General features: G+C 45.8%; 1 protein-coding gene across 4 annotated transcripts in view; it reads left to right on the top strand.

Moving 5' to 3' along the window:
• The window catches only part of LOC139757588 (thyrotropin-releasing hormone receptor-like), an 833,567-nt gene that overhangs the window by 585,955 nt on the left and 225,112 nt on the right, over nt 1-22,500 (top strand). For all 4 annotated transcript variants that reach the window (XM_071678214.1, XM_071678215.1, XM_071678216.1 and 1 more), the window contains one exon: nt 15,725-15,766. The gene's annotated coding sequence lies outside the window, so the exon portion shown is untranslated. The remainder of the gene's footprint in view (nt 1-15,724; nt 15,767-22,500) is intronic.

Consider the following 22,500-nt stretch of genomic DNA (forward strand, 5'->3'; position numbering starts at 1 on the left):
CCCTTAGTTCAAAGTCAACATACGTAAAATGAAAAAAGAAAAACAAAAGATAATTTCAAAGGGAATTTAATCAAAAAAATAATTCATTTCGAAGGGAATATTTTAATTCCTTTTAAGATAATTTCTTTTTTTTTTTGTTATCTGAGACGGTGAGTGCAGCTAAGGCCCTAATCAGGGCTATGCCATTAACGAGGTGAAGTGTTTTAGATATCTGGGAGTGGATTTGGCCAGCGGATGGAACCATGGAAGCGGAAGTGGATCATAGGGTGGGGAAGGGGGCGAAAATTACTCAAATAATTCAAGTTATTCAAATAAGGGCCTGATATTCAAATAAGGGCCTGATATTCAAATAAGGGCCTGATATTCAAATAAGGCCTTGATATTCAAATAAGGCCCTGATATTCAAATAAGGGCCTGATATTCAAATAACGCCCTGATATTCAAATAAGGGCCTGATATTCAAATAAGGGCCTGATATTCAAATAACGCCCTGATATTCAAATAAGGCCCTGATATTCAAATAAGGGCCTGATATTCAAATAAGGCCCTGATATTCAAATAAGGGCCTGATATTCAAATAGCGCCCTGATATTCAAATAATGCCCTGATATTCAAATAAGGGCCTGATATTCAAATAAGGCCCTGATATTCAAATAAGGGCCTGATATTCAAATAAGGCCCTGATATTCAAATAAGGCCCTGATATTCAAATAAGGCCCTGATATTCAAATAAGGGCCTGATATTCAAATAAGGCCCTGATATTCAAATAAGGCCCTGATATTCAAATAAGGCCCTGATATTCAAATAAGGCCCTGATATTCAAATAAGGTCCTCTGATATTCAAATAAAGCCCTTATATTCAAATAAGGTCCTCCGATATTCAAATAAAGCCCTGATATTCTAATAAGGTCCTCCGATATTCAAATAAAGCCCTGATATTCAAATAAAGCCCTGATATTCTAATAAGGTCCTCCGATATTCAAATAAAGCCCTGATATTCTAATAAGGTCCTCCGATATTCAAATAAAGCTCTGATATTCAAGTAAGGTCCTCTGATATTCAGATAAGGTCCTCCGATATTCAAATAAAGCCCTGATATTCAAATAAAGCCCTGATATTCAAATAAGGGCCTTCGATGCTTCGCGCTAATAAGGAGTGATTTCGAGTCAAAAGAGGCGAGGATGGGACGTAAGAACATCCCAGAATGGGGATAAGAGAGGCGGCAGCCATGGGATATGGGACATCCGGGTGTGTGTCTGTCTGTGTCTTGAGCCGTCGAGAGCGGGAGGGAATTGGGATCCGATATGGGACCGAGTTAATACACCGTGCGACTCTCTCTCTCTCTCTCTCTCTCTCTCTCTCTCTCTCTCTCTCTCTCTCTCTCTCTCTCTCTCTCTCTCTCTCTCGGCCTACAGTCGCCTCTGTGTACTTCCCAGTATACAGGGTACTGTATCGAGATACTCTCGCTGTATCTACAGCCATTACCCTACACTCCCGTCACTGTAATACACCCTGCAGGCTCCTGTCACTGTAGTACACCCTACACTCCTGTATCTTCACCAAGTGTACACTCCCGTCACTGTAGTACACCCTACACTCCTGTATCTTCACCAAGTGTACACTCCCGTCACTGTAGTACACCCTACACTCCTGTATCTTCACCAAATGTACACTCCCGTCACTGTAGTACACTCTACACTCCTGTATCTTCACCAAGTGTACACTCCCGTCACTGTAGTACACCCTACACTCCTGTATCTTCACCAAGTGTACACTCCCGTCACTGTAGTACACCCTACACTCCTGTATCTTCACCAAGTGTACACTCCCGACACTGTAGTACACCTTACACTCCTGTATCTTCACCAAGTGTACAGTCCCGTCACTGTAGTACACCTTACACTCCTGTATCTTCACCAAGTGTACACTCCCGACACTGTAGTACACCCTACACTCCTGTATCTTCACCAAGTGTACACTCCCGTCACTGTAGTACACCCTACACTCCTGTATCTTCACCAAGTGTACACTCCCGTCACTGTAGTACACTCTACACTCCTGTATCTTCACCAAGTGTACACTCCCGTCACTGTAGTACACCCTACACTCCTGTATCTTCACCAAATGTACACTCCCGTCACTGTAGTACACCCTACACTCCTGTATCATCACCAAGTGTACACTCCCGTCACTGTAGTACACCCTACACTCCTGTATCTTCACCAAGTGTACACTCCCGTCACTGTAGTACACTCTACACTCCTGTATCTTCACCAAGTGTACACTCCCGTCACTGTAGTACACCCTACACTCCTGTATCTTCACCAAATGTACACTCCCGTCACTGTAGTACACCCTACACTCCTGTATCTTCACCAAGTGTACACTCCCGTCACTGTAGTACACTCTACACTCCTGTATCTTCACCAAGTGTACACTCCCGTCACTGTAGTACACCCTACACTCCTGTATCTTCACCAAGTGTAGCTTGGCCACGCTGAAGACTTGTGTACTCAAATGTTAAAGGTGAAAGGTTGAAGAAGCCTGTTCCACTGTACCCTTAAGGCATATGAATTAACCGGTACTGTACCGCTGTAACGAAGTCTTCACAGGCCACTCTGTGGTCGGGTTACAGCATGTGGTGTAGGGTACAGCATAATCTCCACTCCCACCACATGGGGCCCTAATTACAGTGATCGCAAGGTCTATTTTGCCTCAACTCCCTTGAACCGATCGCCTTTTCAGCATTAAGTCCTAGCTCATGTTACATACTTCGATTATGCTTCCTTCCAGCAGACTATGCTGTTAGTGTGGTATATGCTGGCATTACCCGTGGTGCATATAGTGATGATGCTGTGGTCATTATATGTTGTTAGTGTGGTAAATGCTGGCATTATCCTTGGTGTACATAGTGATGATGTTGTGGTCATCATATGCTGCCAGTGAGGTAAATGCTGGCATTACCCGTGGTGTACATAGTGATGATGTTGTGGTCATCATATGCTGCCTGTGAGGTAAATGCTGGCATTACCCATGGTGTACATAGTGATGATGTTGTGGTCATCATATCCTGCCAGTGAGGTAAATGCTGGCATTACCCGTGGTGTACATAGTGATGATGTTGTGGTCATCATATCCTGCCAGTGAGGTAAATGCTGGCATTACCCGTGGTGTACATAGTGATGATGTTGTGGTCATCATATCCTGCCAGTGAGGTAAATGCTGGCATTACCCGTGGTGTACATAGTGATGATGTTGTGGTCATCATATCCTGCCAGTGAGGTAAATGCTGGCATTACCCGTGGTGTACATAGTGATGATGTTGTGGTCATCATATCCTGCCAGTGAGGTAAATGCTGGCATTACCCGTGGTGTACATAGTGTTGATGTTGTGGTCATCATATGCTGCCAGTGAGGTAAATGCTGGCATTACCCGTGCAGCATATAGTGACGATGCTGTGGTCTTTTATTCAATTAATTCCGCTCACCCATGACCTTATTCTACGCTATAGCTTTGTCAAAGAGCTACGTACACAAGCTAAAGCTTGTAGTAGTTTCCCTCCCTGTGGATGTAGCGCCGTTCTGAAAAAGCCTCCTGGATTGGGACTTTGGCAGTGTTTTCTGCTGGGGGTCGCGAAGGGCGTCCCCTCCGTACGTTGCCCTGAGAGCAAGGGCGTCCCCTCCGTACGTTACCCTGAGAGCAAGGGCGTCCCCTCCGTACGTTGCCCTGAGAGCAAGGGCGTCCCGCCCTCCGTACGTTGCCCTGAGAGCAAGGGCGTCCCCTCCGTGCGTTGCCCTGAGAGCAAGGGCGTCCCCTCCGTACGTTGCCCCTGAGAGCAAAGGCGTCCCCTCCGTACGTTGCCCTGAGACCAAGGGCGTCCCCTCCGTACGTTACCCTGAGAGCAAGGGCGTCCCCTCCGTACGTTACCCCTGAGAGCAAGGGCGTCGCCTCCGTACGTTGCCCTGAGAGCAAGGACGTCCCCTCCGTACGTTACCCTGAGAGCAAGGGCGTCCCCTCCGTACGTTACCCCTGAGAGCAAGGGCGTCGCCTCCGTACGTTGCCCTGAGAGCAAGGGCGTCCCCTCCGTACGTTACCCCTGAGAGCAAGGACGTCCCCTCCGTACGTTGCCCTGTGAGTAATCCTCGGTTTCCCCTCGGTGAGTCGAGGGGTTTATATAAGCGGCTAGCAACATCCCCTTCAGGACCTGCTGAAGCTGAAGTGCTAAAGTTAGCAAGAATTCCAAACTGATATGTAATTAGTTTCATAAGGCTGCTAGGCTAGCTTTGATAAGGGTGCTAGGCTAGCTTTGATAAGGGTGCTAGGCTAGCTTTGATAAGGGTGCTAGGCTAGCTTTGATAAGGGTGCTAGGCTAGCTTTGATAAGGGTGCTAGGCTAGCTTTGATAAGAGTGCTAGGCTAGCTTTGATAAGGTTGCTAGGCTAGCTTTGATAAGGGTGCTAGGCTAGCTTTGATAAGGGTGCTAGGCTAGCTTTGATAAGGTTGCTAGGCTAGCTTTGATAAGGGTGCTAGGCTAGCTTTGATAAGGTTGCTAGGCTAGCTTTGATAAGGGTGCTAGGCTAGCTTTGATAAGGGTGCTAGGCTAGCTTTGATAAGGGTGCTAGGCTAGCTTTGATAAGGGTGCTAGGCTAGCTTTGATAAGGTTGCTAGGCTAGCTTTGATAAGGGTGCTAGGCTAGCTTTGATAAGGGTGCTAGGCTAGCTTTGATAAGGTTGCTAGGCTAGCTTTGATAAGGGTGCTAGGCTAGCTTTGATAAGGTTGCTAGGCTAGCTTTGATAAGGGTGCTAGGCTAGCTTTGATAAGGGTGCTAGGCTAGCTTTGATAAGGGTGCTAGGCTAGCTTTGATAAGGGTGCTAGGCTAGCTTTGATAAGGGTGCTAGGCTAGCTTTGATAAGGTTGCTAGGCTAGCTTTGATAAGGGTGCTAGGCTAGCTTTGATAAGGGTGCTAGGCTAGCTTTGATAAGGGTGCTAGGCTAGCTTTGATAAGGTTGCTAGGCTAGCTTTGATAAGGTTGCTAGGCTAGCTTTGATAAGGGTGCTAGGCTAGCTTTGATAAGGGTGCTAGGCTAGCTTTGATAAGGTTGCTAGGCTAGCTTTGATAAGGTTGCTAGGCTAGCTTTGATAAGGGTGCTAGGCTAGCTTTGATAAGGGTGCTAGGCTAGCTTTGATAAGGGTGCTAGGCTAGCTTTGATAAGGTTGCTAGGCTAGCTTTGATAAGGGTGCTAGGCTAGCTTTGATAAGGGTGCTAGGCTAGCTTTGATAAGGTTGCTAGGCTAGCATTGGGTGAGGGAGGGAGCGCAATAAGGGAAGGGTTGTGGTGTTGCAGCCTCCCCCTCCCCTTCCTCCTCCCCCCTTCCCCTCCCCTCCTCCTCCCCCCTCCCCCTCCCCTCCCCTCTCTCCGCCCCCTCCCCCATAAACCACGTAGGGTCATTCGAGCGGAGGTTGTTTAAGGTATAAGAGGGGAGGTGGAGGGAAGAGGGGGGGGTGTGGTGTGGTGGGGAAGAGGAGGGGAGGGGGAGGGAAACACCCCCTTCCCCCCCACCCTCCCCCTTTCCCCCCCTCCTCATGGTTGATTATGCATCGCCGTGTAGAAATAGGGGGGGGGGGGGACCTGTATTGAACCCAAGGCTGTGTTATTACGCTGGAACGAAAGGGGTGGGGGAAGGGGGAGAGGGGAGGGGGGGGATTCATCCCCCCCTTCCCTCCTTCTCCCCCCCTCTTTTTAATGAGGTCACTCTTGGGTAATTAAGTCTCTTGAGATCATTAATGGAAGCCTCATAAGGCTATAGTATGTGTGTGGGTGTGTGGGTGGGTCGTGTGTGTGGGTTGGGGGGGCGCCGGGCCTTTAAATGGCCCACAGCGAGCTCGCTAAAGGGCAGAGGAATGGTCCAAAAAATTCATTTGGAAAGATAAGCGGAGGGTCGCTCCACTCAAGCTTTATCTAACTGGCCAGACTGGGAATACAAGCTTGGGTTAACTAGGGGGGGATTCTGGGCCCCTGGGTTAACTGGAGGGATTCTGGGCCCCTGGGTTAATTGGGGGATTCTGGGCCCCTGGGTTAATTGGGGCGATTCTGGGCCCCTGCGTTAACTGGGGGGATTCTGGGCCCCTGGGTTAACTGGGGGATTCTGGGCCCCTGGGTTAACTGGGGGATTCTGGGCCCCTGGGTTAACTGGGGGATTCTGGGCCCCTGGGTTAATTGGGGGATTCTGGGCCCCTGGGTTAATTGGGGGATTCTGGGCCCCTGGGTTAATTGGGGCGATTCTGGGCCCCTGCGTTAACTGGGGGGATTCTGGGCCCCTGGGTTAACTGGAGGGATTCTGGGCCCCTGGGTTAACTAGGAGGGATTCTGGGCCCCTGGGTTAACTGGAGGGATTCTGGGCCCCTGGGTTAACTGGGGGGATTCTGGGCCCCTGGGTTAACTGGAGGGATTCTGGGCCCCTGGGTTAACTGGAGGGATTCTGGGCCCCTGGGTTAACTGGAGGGATTCTGGGCCCCTGGGTTAACTGGGGGGGATTCTGGGCCCCTAAGTTAACTGGGGGGGATTCTGGGCCCCTGGGTTAACTGGGGGGATTCTGGGCCCCTGGGTTAACTGGAGGGAGTCTAGGCCCCTGGGTTAACTGGAGGGAGTCTGGGTCCCTGGGTTAATTGGGGGGGATTCTAGGCCCCTGGGTTAACTAGGAGGGATTCTGGGCCCCTGGGTTAATTGGGGGATTCTGGGTCCCTGGGTTAACTAGGAGGGATTCTGGGCCCCTGGGTTAACTGGAGGGGGGGATTATGGGCCCCTGGGTTAATTGGGGGGATTCTGGACCCCTGGGTTAATTGAGGGAGTCTGGGCCCCTGGGTTAACTAGGAGGGATTCTGGGCCCCTGGGTTAATTGGGGGATTCTGGGTCCCTGGGTTAACTAGGAGGGATTCTGGGCCCCTGGGTTAACTGGAGGGGGGGATTCTGAGCCCCTGGGTTAACTGTGGGATTCTGGGCCCCTGGGTTAACTGGAGGGGATTCTAAGCCCCTGGGTTGACTGGTGGGAAGGGGGGAGGGCAATATGGGCCCCCATGGGTCAACTAGGGGGGGGAAGGTCCTTCTGACCCCCCCCCCCCCCCATTCCTCCCCTGTGGCTATAGTTATACCCTATGAGCTAACTACAGTTGGTAGCCTATAAGCTAATTACAGTTGGTAGCCTCATTAGGAATGTTAGATTGGTATATTGCCAGATGGTATAATGTTAGATTGGTATATTGCCAAATGGTATAATGTCAGATGGGTATATTGCCAGATGGTATAATGTCAGATGGGTATATTGCCAGATGGTATAATGTCAGATGGGTATATTGCCAGATGGTATAATGTCAGATGGGTATATTGCCAGATGGTATAATGTCAGATGGGTATATTGCCAGATGGTATAATGTCACATGGGTATATTGCCAGATGGTATAATGTCACATGGGTATATTGCCAGATGGTATAATGTCACATGGGTATATTGCCAGATGGTATAATGTCACATGGGTATATTGCCAGATGGTATAATGTCACATGGGTATATTGCCAGATGGTATAATGTCAGATGGGTATATTGCCACATGGTATAATGTCACATGGGTATATTGCCAGATGGTATAATGTCAGATGGGTATATTGCCACATGGTATACGATGTGGGGGGTTGGATACAATATTCCTTTATTTTTTTTCCAGTTAGGGGAAGTGCGTTACAGAGAATTCATTCTCCAAATCTTCCCCTTGTTGGCTGATCGGCTTTTCCCCTCATTCGTGCTTTTACCAGTCGAGTGACACACACACACACACACACACACACACACACACACACACACACACACCATGTTTACCCAAATGGCGTCTTAGCTTCGTCTCTTCGATGTATATCATCAACTGACTGTTATATTTCTCTCTTGTCTCTCCCCTGATGATGTGATTATGACACGAAAGTGCACTTGGGAACTTATTGTGTTTCATTTTCCCCCGTGGACTCATAGGAATATATACATATACATACACAGACATATACATATAGACACATGTACATATTCATAATTGCTGCCTTCATCCATTATTGTAGCCACCCGCCACACATGAAATAGCACATTATATATATATATATATATATATATATATATATATATATATATATATATATATATATATATATATATAATGTGTCATAAAGAGACGTATATTCCCCTCTGAAAAATGGTGAGTGTAGCATAAATTTTTAAAGATAGATCGTATGAAAACGCTTTTATCTTGGACAGTTCAGCAGTACACATTTACTAATTCATTTTGAAAACAGTGCGCGTTTCCTGCCACCGGTGATCACTCTGGAAAATATTCCGTTATCTATCTATTTATCTATCTATTTCTATATATATGTATATATGTATATATGCCTTACATCCTTGATGAAAACTTTTCACTGCTTCTAACAACTTGCCTCCCACACCATATATTCTTAATACCTTCCACAGAGCATCTCTATCAACTCTATCATTTGCCTTCTCCAGATTCATAAATGCTACATACAAATCCATCTGTTTTTCTAAGTATTTCTCACATACATTCTTCAAAGGAAAAGAGGAATGTAAAGAGTTCCCAGTGAATGTAGGTTTGCGGCAGGGGTGTGTGATGTCTCCATGGTTGTTTAATTTGTTTATGGATGGGGTTGTTAGGGAGGTGAATGCAAGAGTTTTGGAGAGAGGGGCAAGTATGCAGTCTGTTGGGAAGTGAGTCAGTTGTTGTTCGCTGATGATACAGCGCTGGTGGCTGATTCGGGTGAGAAACTGCAGAAGTTGGTGACTGAGTTTGATAAAGTGTGTGAAAAAAGAAAGCTGAGAGTAAATGTGAATAAGAGCAAGGTTATTAGGTTAAGTAGGGTTGAGTGAGGTAAGTTTGAATGAAGAAAAACTGGAGGAAGTGAAGTGTTTGAGATATCTGGGAATGGATTTAGCAGCGGATGGAACCCTGTTTAGAGTTCGATCCCCTGTTTGACTTAAGTATTACGTTTGACTCAAGTCAACTAAGTATTACGTTTGACTTAAGTATTACGTTTGACTCAAGTCAACTAAGTATTACGTTTGACTTAAGTATTACGTTTGACTCAAGTCAACTAAGTATTACGTTTGACTTAAGTATTACGTTTGACTTAAGTCAAGTAAGTGTTACATTTGACTTAAGTCAATATGACGTTTGACTCAAGTCAAGTAAGTGTTACATTTGACTTAAGTCAATATGACGTGTAGTGCGTTACGCGTTTCTCTCACCCTCCCTTTTCCCTGACTCATTCTCTCCCCCCTAACCTAACCTAACCTAACCTCACCTAGCCGTGCCTAGCCCTGCCTAGCCGTGCCTAGCCTTGTCGTCCGCAGAGACAGCGACGACCACCTCCTCCTCCTCCACTACCCCAGCATTTATATACATCACACCAGTGAGTTTTACGTTCAAAGTTTTGGTTTTTAAAACAGGGCGGAGAGACGCGCTGGGGGGAGAGGGGGGGGGGGTTTGTTGAGTCCCCCCCCCTTACTCTTGGGGTGGGTGGGGGGTAGGGGGGTGGGGTCATCACTGTTGCTAATGGTCCTAGTTTCGCGAGTCATTTCTCCATTGTCCCACGGGTCTTTCAAGCTTGATATCTAAGGATAAGCTTATAGGGACCTCGGTCGGTCAAGCTTAGTGTTTAAAGATAAGTTTTGGGGACCTCGGCCGGTCATGGGGACTTCGTGTGGTCAGCTCAGTGTCCAAGGATAAGCTTGGGGACCTCGGCCGGTCAAGTTTAATATCCAAAGATAAGCTTGGGGACCTCGGCTGGTCAAGCTTAATATCCAAAGATAAGCTTTCTTTCCGAGCATCGTATTAAGAGTGGTCATAAACAGATGAATTCCCTTTTGAGAAGGACTCATATATGTTGTTTCCTTTCTTAGCTTGTTCCATACTGCCTGTAGCAAAATACAAACTAATTTCAAAGATGGCGTGATACAGTAATTCTTCAGCACACTGGATGCACGAGATCTCAATTCTGTGTCTTTCTAGCTTCGTTCCTTAGCCCTCGAACAGACGGTCGAAGCTCAGTTCGTTCGAAAGGCGATTGTACTTCAATTCTCTCGTTCGTCACCATGTCCCACTATGCACGAGATCTCAATTCTGTGTCTTTCTAGCTTCGTTCCTTAGCCCTCGAACAGACGGTCGAAGCTCAGTTCGTTCGAAAGGCAATTGTACTTCAATTCTCTCGTTCCTCACCATGTCCCACTATGCACGAGATCTCAATTCTGTGTCTTTCTAGCTTCGTTCCTTAGCCCTCGAACAGACGGTCGAAGCTCAGTTCGTTCGAAAGGCAATTGTACTTCAATTCTCTCGTTCCTCACCATGTCCCACTATGCACGAGATCTCAATTCTGTGTCTTTCTAGCTTCGTTCCTTAGCCCTCGAACAGACGGTCGAAGCTCAGCTCGTTCGAAAGGCGATTGTACTTCAATTCTCTCGTTCCTCACCATGTCCCACTCAGCGTATCAATGCATTGCTTTCCCTCACCTTGCGCTTCTCAAGGAGGACCTCACTGTATACGTGCTAGTCCCCAAGGTCCATCCTTAGGGGTGATATACCACTGCTAGGATATGCTGGTGGCTGGTGTATTACGATCAACCCACCGACGGAAGGCAACGTAGCCACCGTGTCTCGAAAGGTGTATATGAGTCAAACCTCTTCCATTTTTTCTATGGACGCGACACCCACTTTCCTATTAGTATAGCCACTTAGTCTCATGTGATTTCCTGAACGTATGGATGAGTGTACTCCAGTAGATGTATGTGTTGTGGCCGACAGGTGTTGTTATATATACGAAGGGTTCCGTGAAAACACACCCCCCTCTCATCATTCGTGAGGCTTTCAAGGTCTAGTGTTTAATGAGGTATTGAATAGTATGAGTGAATTATGTAGGACTCAGTCCCTATCCTTTAGGGAGCACCAAGATGTACTTTCGGATTTAGAAGTCTATGATTTTAGGGGTAAACTTAGCCTTTTCCATTTCTTCTTCTTCCTCATTCTCTCCCACTACTACTCATGTTGATGGTTGATTGACTCGTATGTTTTTTGAGTCAGGGAGGGGAGAACCCCCACCCATTATGCTCCAAGGGAGGGGAGAACCCCCACCCATTGTGCTCCAAGGGAGGGGAGAACCCCACCCTTTATGCTCCAAGGGAGGGGAGAACCCCACCCATTATGCTCCAAGGGAGGGGAGAACCCCACCCATTATGCCCCAAGGGAGGGGAGAACCCCATCCTTTATGCTCCAAGGGAGGGGAGAACCCCCACCCATTATGCTCCATGGGAGGTTAAACCCCACCCATTAGGCTCCAAGGGACGGGAGAACCCCCACCCTTTATGCTCCAAGGGAGGGAAGAACCCCACCCATTAGGCTCCAAGGGAGGGGAGAACCCCCACCCATTACACTCCAAGGCAATCATCCACTCACTGAATTCCATTTCAGACCACCGTACACCCCCTTCTATAACAGCGTCTCATTATGTCATCCCCAACTTAAAGTCATTCCTTTGTGACGCGATGAAGCGTCTTGATTGGTAAACGCTGGGATACGGACGCTATTCATATGCGTTTACCCGTGTCGCATTCAATGGTAATAATACAATAGGCGATTATGGTACATTATTATGGGGATCGGGCTGCCATTAGCGTGGCAAAATCCCCCTTTATTGATTCAGAAGAGTGAGCTACATGGCGGGTGGACAATATGAAGGGAGTCATTCTTAAGTCTTTTAACTAGCCCTCAGTGGCATGGGTGCGATGGGTCACAAGGAGGTGTTATACTACATTACTGGGGTTCGGGTTTAAGAGTTGTTTGTGGTGGTGGAATGAGATCCCAGAGCTTAGAGCAACGGATAGATAAGGGGGGGGGGGGGGAGATGACAATAGATAGATAAGGGGGATGGCAGCAGATAGATAAGGGGGGGATGGCAGCAGATAGATAAGGTGGGATGACAGCAGATAGATAAGGGGGGATGGCAGCAGATAGATAAGGGGGGGATGGCAGCGGATAGATAAGGGGGAGATGACAACAAATAGATAAGGGGGGGATGACAGCAAATAGATAAGGGGGGATGACAGCAGATAGATAAGGGGGGATGACAGCAAATAGATAAGGGGGGGGATGACAACAGATAGATAAGGGGACCCAAGTCGTGATATGGTCTGGATTAGGGGCCTCTGTCTCCCATGTCGTCTCTCCACTAACAGTTCTGGATATGGAAGGGGGAAGTAATTATGTAATCATCAACATCTCTTTAGTGTTGCTTTTGATTACTGTTATCGGCGAGTCGTGGCCAACCATCAGCGCTGCTGAAGAAGAATAAAAGTAATTTATCTCACTTGAAGTAAGACGTTTGCCGGTGTGTGTTTCTCTCTCCATTGGGTGTGACTGAAACGACATCAGATTGTTTCAGTCTTGAATTGCTGCTTAGACTAAGATGTTTCAGACTCACGGTGATTTCGAGCACCTTCATGAAGTCATGTCTGAAACATGCTTCTTCTAATTCAAATAATCTAATGATCTGAAATAATCTGCATGAAATAATCCAAAAGTAATCTGAAAATAATCTAGATAATAAAATGATTTAACAATCTGAAAATAATCTGGATGAAATAATCCAAAAATAATCCGAAAATAATCTAAAAATAATCCGAAAATAATCTAAAAATAATCCGAATGATAAAATGATCTTAAAAATAATCTAAAAATAATCCAAATGATAAAATAATCAAAAAAAATCATCCAATCATCTAATAGGGTCGTGTTTCTCGGCACGTCACCCATCTCGTGAGGGTCGCTTTTGACACAGTCGTAAAACCTCCGTCACATCTTTTCTAACAGGACGATACACACTGGCCAGGGGCGGTGCAAGGTGGGGGGCGGGTGACGCCAGTGCAAATCACGAAAGAGGTTTGGGTTGAACAAGAGAGTTTGACCCCTCGCCTGCAGCCATGGGGGTTTTGGCGTTACGTGCGCGTGACGCAAGAGAGAGAGAGAGAGAGAGAGAGAGAGAGAGAGAGAGAGAGAGAGAGAGAGAGAGAGAGAGAGTTTGTATTTATGGAGTGAGTTGGAGCAGCTCAAGTGTGCGTGTATATATATATATATGGCTTCCTGAGCGAGCTGGTGTTAAGGAAGGGAATGTGACAGGCACTGTCTTGTGTCGTTCTCTGGGCCTCTGTTATTGCTCCGTCTGTCAGCCAGGAGGTGTGTGTGTGTGTGTCTGTGTGTCTGTGTGTGTGTGTGTGTGTGTGTGTGTGTCTGTGTGTGTGTGTGTGTGTCTGTGTGTGTCTGTGTGTACTGAAGACAGCCCAAAATCTTATGATAATCTTTTTTATCTTCAAGTTTAGTTATTCGTGTGTGTGTGTATGTGTGTGTGTGTGTGTGTGTGTGTGTGTGTGTGTGTGTGTGTGTGTGTGTGTGTGTACATTTTCCCGTCTTTTTCTGTCTTTGTGTTTGTCTGTTTTACCGTCTTTCTGTCCGTCTGTCTGTCTGTCTGTCTGTGCCTGTGACGTAATACACAGCCTCAGTGTATAACGTAATGTTTTTTGTTATATATATACACAGTAAAAAATAAGCACGTAGATGTCTTCAGTAATTTCTCCTATGAAGAATACGTACCAGTTTTATTTCTCTCCTTAATTTGATTAAGAGTAAAGTAAATGAAAAAAAATAAAAGGAAAATGTTTATGTAAATTATGATAGAGTACAGCACTGGGTATTTTATTCACATGGATAACTCACTTGAATTATATTCCCACCCTCCCCCTTGTATGCAAATCCAGTCCCTAATAAAAATGTCATAACCCCCCATTTTCTCTTCAGTGTCGAAAGTCAAAAAAAAGAAAAGAAAATGGGGGGTTAAATGACATGGGAACGTATTGGAAAACGCGTCACTGCTCCTCCTGTATACAATTAAGGTCAACATTTGGCGCGGATTCACTTCACACACAGTCTCTCTCTCTCTCTCTCTCTCTCTCTCTCTCTCTCTCTCTCTCTCTCTCTCTCTCTCTCTCTCTCTCTCTCTCTCTCTCTCTCTCTCTTCCAAACAAGAAACGCATAGGGTTGTGTGTGTGTGTGTGTGTGTGTGAGAGAGAGAGAGAGAGAGAGAGAGAGAGAGAGAGAGAGAGAGAGAGAGAGGGCGTGGTACTGGGCGGGCGTGGCCATCTACCGACGCCCCAGCTCTTGAGAGACGAAGCAAGACCTTATTATACAAAGGAAGGTTAGAAGGAGGGGGTCGTCATAAAGGTATTTGATCCCCCTTCCACGGCCGTCTGAACCTATGTAATCCCATGGTACAGCATAGATCCCCCTTATCTCATCTAATCCCATGGTACAGCATAGATCCCTCTTATCTGATCGAATCCCATGGTACAGCATTGGTCCCCTTTATCTGATCTAATCCCATGATACGGCATATGTCCCCCTTATCTCCTCGAATCCCATGGTACAGGATAGATCCCCCTTATCTCATCTGATCCCATGGTAAAGCATAGATCCCCTTATCTGATCGAATCCCATGGTACAGCATAGATCCCACTTATCTGATCGAATCCCATGGTACAGCATAGATCCCCCTGATCTCATCTAATCCCATGGTACAGCATAGATCCCCCTTATCTCATCTAATCCCATGGTACAGCATAGATCCTACTTATCTCATCTAATCCCATGGCACAGCATAGATCCCCCTTATCTCATCTGATCCCATGGTAAAGTATAGATCCCCCTTGTCTCATCTAATCCCATGGTAAAGCATAGATCCCCCTTATCTGATCGAATCCCATGGTACGACAGAGATTCCCCAGCATCTGATCGAATCCCATGGTACAGCATAGGTCCCCTTTATCTGATCTAATCCCATGGTACGGCATATGTCCCCCTTATCTCCTCGAATCCCATGGTACAGCATTGGTCCCCTTTATCTGATCTTATCCCATGGTACGGCATATGTCCCCCTTATCTCATCTAATCCCATGGTACGACATAGATCCCCCTTATCTGATCTAATCCCATGGTACGACAGAGATCCCCCTTATCTGATCTTATCCCATGGTACGGCATATGTCCCCCTTATCTGATCGAATCCCATGGTACAGCATTGGTCCCCTTTATCTGATCTAATCCCATGGTACGGCATATGTCCCCCTTATCTCCTCGAATCCCATGGTACAGCATAGATCCCCCTTATCGCATCTAATCCCATGTTACAGGATAGATCCTCCTCATCTGATCGAATCCCATGGTACGACAGAGATCCCCCAGGATCAATGTCCATCTCTGTTAGTGTGATTTAAGATTGAATTACATGTGATTAAGACTGAACTATTTTGTCCTAGGTGACCCCCCTGGTTTTCTAATTAGTCAATTAGATAAAGGGTTTAATCGTGAGGACGTGGGAAGGGACAGAAAACACCTGGAGGACCTGTTGGTTCATGACGAAATACGAATACATCAAAAAACAAAAAAAAAGGAAAAATGAATATGTTTAACTATATGTCGGTTGTAGGTATAGGCTAGCGAAGGACAGGTGATATCACTCGAAATAGCTTGGGTGGTAATGGATGTTTGATGAGGTTGAAATGGGTTTGGTAGAGCGAGAGTTTTTGAGATGTATCATCATCTTCATAACATTTTTTTTCGTTTTTCTTCCACAGGATCTGTATTGCTGTCACGCTTCATCCAGGGGCGTCAGTCAAGTAAGTGCCAGTTATAACAGTTAATGTAGGTTGTTGTATGTATGATTCGTGGAAGTTCTGACCGTGATGCATTCCCGGGTCACCGCCCAAGGTGGAGTATGGCATGGGTTCGAATCCTAGTCGTTGCAGTCGGCCCACAATCAACCTCAGCTGTTCTTAATGTAGGTTGTTGTATGTATGATTCGTGGTGGTTCTGACTGTAACGCATTCCCGGGTCACCGCTCAAGGTGGAGCATGGCATGGGTTCGAATCCTAGTCGTTGCAGTCGGCCCACAGTCAACCTCAGCTGTTCTTAATGTAGGTTGTTGTATGTATGATTCGTGGTGGTTCTGACCGTAACGCATTCCCGGGTCACCGCTCAAGGTGGAGCATGGCATGGGTTCGAATCCTAGTCGTTGCAGTCGGTCCACAGTCAACCTCAGCTGTTCATCCAGCAGGAATCTGGGCATAAGTTGGATATTTGTTCAAATGAACATTTTATGGGCTGCAGTGGTCGAATCCACGTAGGTTCAAATTTTGGTCGGGTCACTCTGTCCACAATTCATCCAGCTCTTCATCATCCCATAATGGGCTGCTAGATAGATTAGGTACCTGGCTTGATTAGGGCATTCATTTGCCCCTTACCGCCCTAGCTAACATGATAGAAAAATAGATAATGTATATTCGATAGACAGGCCGAGATATAATGCACCTTAGTATAGAGACAACCATAGGATTTTATGTATACATCTTACGTCTCCCTCAGAGAAATGATTACCAGCGAAAGTTTCGTGCGTCGAGCGATTGGAGCGTAATCAGGCGAGAAAACATGATTAGTATTGACTGAGGAAAGAGAGAGAGATTAGGTGGTGGTGTCGGAGGGAAAAGAAGAAAGGTCTCCCCCAACAGTTTGTTGTGACAACCTGCCTTAGTGGTACTTAAAATGGTAATGAGGTGATTAGACCACCAATTAAACATGTTGATAGCCTTCCACTAACACACGTAAGGGGGGGGGGATTGTAAATATACCTCAACTTCCTTGAATATCACAATCTTTTGCTCTTGTTTCCGGTAAATGCGTGATAAATATTTGTAAATTAAATTTGAAAACGATCCATAATATTTTTTTTGTCAAGTAAGTGTGATATTCTTTTAGTCTTCAGGGTGTTTACAATATCTTTTCACCCCTGTGTAGGAAAGGATCACAATTTTGCGCGTGATCAAGATATTCCTATGAGTCCACGGGGAAAATGAAACACGATAAGTTCCCAAGTGCACTTTCGTGTAATAATCACATTATCAGGGGAGACACAAATGGCGTCCTAGCTTCTCACTTCGATGTATATCAACTGACTTTTATTTCTCTCATGTGTCTCCCCTGATGATGTGATTATTACACGAAAGTGCACTTGGGAACTTATCGTGTTTCATTTTCCCCGTGGACTCATAGGAATATATATATATATATATATATATATATATATATATATATATATATATATATATATATATGGACAATGTGACAGCAGAGGTGGATGAGGCGAATTGCCTCTGCTGGATGATGGAGGAGAGTAGACATAGTAGCAAGTGGCACAAGGATTTACATCCTCTACTTGACTCTGGACAAGCGATTCGAGTCCCCTCCTTGTCCCTTCCAGGTGAAGGTTTCGTCGCGGGACTTCCTTTCTTCTCTCAGCGCCAAGACTAGCATTAGGTCCCCGACACATCTGTCTAAGAGGATCTTTTGATTTAGATCACAATAAGTCAACTTGGGCATTTTGTTCTAAATGGGAAGCTAAGAATGGCACAGAAAAATATGGGGAAAAGTCCAGATAAAAGAAGGGAATATGAGCTATAGACTCAAGAGACGGAGAAGAATTAGCGATATTCGTTTAGGAGGGGACACGACAAAGAGATGTCCATCTACCCTCAGGAGGAGACACGAAGAAAGAACATAGTGTCCTCAGACTTCTACCAAGTCCAGATAAAAGAAGGGAATATGAGCTATAGAGTCAAGACAAGGAGAAGAAATAGATATTCGTTTAGGAGGGGACACGACAAAGAGATGTCCATCTACCCTCAGGAGGAGACACGAAGAAAGAACATGTCCTAAGACTTCTACCAAGCCAATCTCTGTTGGTATCAAAGTCTTCCTATCCCCAACATTTCTAGCGTCTGGCAACGATAAATAGATCATGACAGTATATTTGCGACGGTTCCCTTCCCCTTTACCCGACTCGACTTGGAGGTGAAGATTGTGTGCTGGCAGTCATAAGCCATCCGATTCCCTTGCAGGGCCTTCGAGGACGACACACTTAGGAAGAGCGAGCACAACACCACCGGGGGAGAAGGCCCTTTCCCAGCACCAGCGCAACCAGCTTGATATTCCCCCTTTCCCCCCCTTCCCACAGTAGTTCAGCTTTAGTTTTGCCACCAGCGCCCTGGACATTAGAGAGAGAGAGAGAGAGAGAGAGAGAGAGAGAGAGAGAGAGAGAGAGAGAGAGAGAGAGAGGACAACTGCACCTCTTCACTGGCATCAGAATTCCACGCGTCGACAGCCATTTTCTGACAGTAGAAAAACAGGAGGTGTTTTGGATGGTCCATCTGCCGGGGATGAACTGGAGAAGAAAAAAAAGTAACTGGAAGGTTTGTTTCGTCTGCAGAATAGTGGGGTTTGATGTGGCCGAAGTGGCGAAGAACTACTGGAAGGGAAAGAGACTTGAGGTCCATCAAATGGCGAAGAGATTTGAGTGCCACTAAAAGGCAAAGAGACTTGAGGTCCCTCAAATGGCGAAGAGATTTGAGTACCACTAAAAGGCAAAGAGACTTGAGGACCATTAAATGGCGAAGAGATTTGAGGACCACTAAAAGGCAAAGAGACTTGAGGACCATTAAAAAGGCAAAGAGACTTGAAAACCATTAAATGGCGAAGAGATTTGAGGACCACTAAAAAGCGAAGAGATTTGAGGACCACTAAAAGGCAAAGAGACTTGAGAACCATTAAATGGCGAAGAGATTTGAGTACCACTAAAAGGCAAAGAGACTTCAGGACCATTAAAAAGCGAAGAGATTTGAGTACCACTAAAAGGCAAAGAGACTTGAGGACCATTAAATGGCGAAGAGATTTGAGGACCACTAAAAGGCAAAGAGACTTGAGTACCACTAAAAGGCAAAGAGACTTGAGGACACTAAATGGCAAAGAGATTTGAGTACCACTAAAAGGCAAAGAGATTCGAGAACCACTAAAAGGCAAAGAGATTTGAGTACCATTAAAAGACAAAGAGGCGTAAGAACCATTAAAAGGCAGAGAGATTCAAGAACCACTGAAAGACAAAGAGACTTGAGATCCATTAAAATGCAAAGAAACTTTCAGATTACAGTCCTTAGTAGACTTGAAGTCGCTAGATGGGGGGTTACGTACCTCTCCATCAGCAGAAGCTTAAAACCAATCCTGAAAAATCGTCTCTTTCTCCCATGTTTCCAATGGCCGTGTATATTCACACCTTCGAGGCGACAAGGACATAAGTGAATTTCTGGAAAATTGTCTGTCTTCTCGTCTGTGCCCTGGGGGAGGGCACCAGAAAACTCGGCAGATGAGGAACAGACAAGATAGACCATCCCAAGTATATATATATATATATATATATATATATATATATATATATATATATATATATATATATGTATATATATTCCTATGAGTCCACGGGGAAGATGAAACACGAAAAGTTCCCAAGTGCACTTTCGTGTAATAATCACATCATCAGGGGAGACACAAGAGAGAAATATAACAGTCAGTTGACATGCATCAAAGAGACGAAGCTAGGACGCCATTTGGTAAACACAATCACATGTTTACAAAATGACGTCCTAGCTTTGTCTCTTCGATGTATATCAACTGACTGTTATATTCCTCTCTTGTGTCTCCCCTGATGATGTGATTATTACACGAAAGTGCACTTGGGAACTTTTCGTGTTTCATTTTCCCCGTGGACTCATAGGAATATCTTGATCACGCGCAAAATTGTGATCCCTTCCATCCAATATATATATATATATATATATATATATATATATATATATATATATATATATATATATATATATATTTATTTATTTATTTATTTATATTCCATTCTGCAGACGCATGGCCTTCTCGCATCCCAAACCCCAATAATTTCGTACGGCTCGTTTATCTCGATGCTCTTGGGCCTCCCCCATTGGAGTTTTCTTCACCAGAAAATGAGAGGCAGCAGATTGGCTTGGCTTATTATAGGAAGGGCCGTTGTGGCTGGCAGGCCATGGCCAACACGGAAGCAAAATATGGAAGAGAGATGATTTTGGGGAAAGGTGAAAAAAACTCCTGTCCCTAAACTGAGAAGAGATCCTTCTTTTTGGGCCGTGGTTTTGCTCCGCGGGGCTGGGCCCGGCTGTGTGGCACAGAGGTACCCAAGTGTTGAGGGCCCCTTTTTTGGGGGTTTGGGGCCCCGGGGGCTCCCTGGGGGGGGCCGCGCCCCCAGAAAAAAAAAAACACACACCAAAAACACACACCAAAAACCCCCAAAACGTACTACTTTCATCTCGAATATAATCTTCGTTTCCCCCGGGGGGCGCGAGGGGGAGGGAACCTCAAAATACATGAAATTTAGAAAAAACCCAAAGAAAAATTTGGGGTCGACTTTCGGGGAGGGTGACTGAAGAGGAATTTTTTCTCTTGGACACCCCCAAGTTGATTTTTTTTATGGGACCTCAGGTCACCGAAAAGAGAAAGGGGGTCGGGGGGGTTAAAACCTTCTAGCTCGAAACCCGACGAAGGGTTTTTATGTTCCTAAAAAGGGGGGCTGTCAAGGGGGGGGGGGGGGGGGTTGGGGTGGTGTGGTGGGGGTTGGGTGGGTTTTGGGGTGTGGTGTGGGTGGGGGGTGGTTTGGGGGGTGTGGTGGGGTGGGGTGGGTGGTTGGTGGGGGTGGGTTTGGGTGTGGGTGGGTGGGGTGGGTGGGGTTGGGGTGGTGTGGTGTGTGGTGGGTGGTTTTGGGTGGGGTTGGGTGGGGGTTTGGTGTGGGTGTGGGTGTTTGGGTGTGGGGTGGTGTGGTTGGGGGTGGGGGGTGGTGTTGGGTGTGGTGTGGTGTGGTTTGGTTGGGGTGGGGTTTTGGTGTGGGTGGGGTTTGTGTGGTTTGTGTTTTAAAGATGACCCGCTGTAATGTATCAAGTCTAAATATATGAAAAAGGAGATGTATCATCTTCTTCTTCTTTTTCCTTCTTCTCCTCCTTGTTTATCACACTTGGTTCCTCCCTGGATTTATAGAAAGACACGCCTTTTTTTTTTTTTTTTTTTTACCCTTCTGTTTATACCCCTCTCCTCTCCACCCCCCTCTCCTTGCCTACCCTGTGCACTCTCTTGATTTACCCCATAGTACATCCTGTACACTTTTCTTTAATTTACCCCCATGTACACCCTTTGCCCCTTTGTTTTAACCCCAAAGTACGTTTTAAACCCTTTTTTTGGATTTGCCCCATGTACCCCCCCTTTTCCACCTTTTTAAACCCCCTTGTAAAACCCTTTGCACTTTTAAATTACCCCCTTTTAAAACACCCTTTGCATTCTTTTACCTTTTAAAAACCCTTTTCCCCTTTTAAATTTACCCCCTTTTTAAAACCCTTTTTTTTTCTTAATTACCCCCCTTCCCCCAACCCTTTGCAAATTGTTTTAAAACCCCATATACATCCTGTAAAACTTTTTTTAAATTTACCCCCCTTGTACACCCTTTGCACAATTGATTTACCCCCTTGTACACCTTTGAAACCAAATTCAATCCCCCTTTTAAAAACACCCTTTCATTTTTAAATTTACCTCCCTTGAAACCCCCCTTTGCCCTCTTAATTACCCCCCCTTGTACACCCTTTGCCCCTTTTAATTCCCTTTCCCTTGTCCCCCCTTTTGCAGCCCTTAATTACCCCCCCTTGTCCCAACCCTTTTTTCCCCAGTCTTAATGACCCAAATTGTACCCCCCTTTCCCTTCTATAAATTTCCCCCCCTTTTTATCCACCCTTTCCCAATCGTCCCCCCCTTTTTTAAACCCCCCCCCTTTTTTTTTTACCCCCTTTTTCATTTCTTTCCGTTGAATTTTTTCTTTTTTTTATGCCCTTGCTCCGTACAAGTTCCCCCCCGAGGCCCCTTTTATAACCCTTTCCCCTCCCCCTCTTCCCCTCTTTCCCCTTTCATGTCTGGCCCATTTCCCAAAAAGGGCCCTCCTCAAAACCAAAATTTAAAAGGGCCCCAAATTTTCCGTCTGGGAATTATCCCAGACCATCCATTAAGATCTCGATTATCCCAGACCATCAATTAAGGGTCTCCAATTACCGTCTCGATTATCCCAGACCACCAATTAAAGATCTCAATTATCCCAGACCATCAATTAAGGTTCCCCGTTTATCCCAAAACCAAAAATTTAAGGGCCCTCCAATTACCGTCTCGTTTAAACCCAAAACCACCAATTAAAAATCTCAATTACCCCAGCCCATAAATTTAAGGGGGTCCCCAAATTACCGTCTCGATTATAACCCAAAAAGACCTTTTCCCAAATAATAATTTAAGGTAGAATTGATCAGAAAAAACACTTGGTGTTTTGTGGGGGAAAGTTTGCCACGTATTGGACGGGGGCTTAGGGGACCAAAAGGGTCATTTGGTGGTTAGGCCTTGGTTAGGCCTTTGTTTTTTTCCTTTGGTTGGGCCCTTGGGTTGGGCCTTTTTTTTGGCC

This window comes from Panulirus ornatus, chromosome 27, assembly GCF_036320965.1.
Source record: "Panulirus ornatus isolate Po-2019 chromosome 27, ASM3632096v1, whole genome shotgun sequence".
In the NCBI taxonomy this organism is placed as follows: Eukaryota; Metazoa; Arthropoda; class Malacostraca; order Decapoda; family Palinuridae; genus Panulirus; species Panulirus ornatus.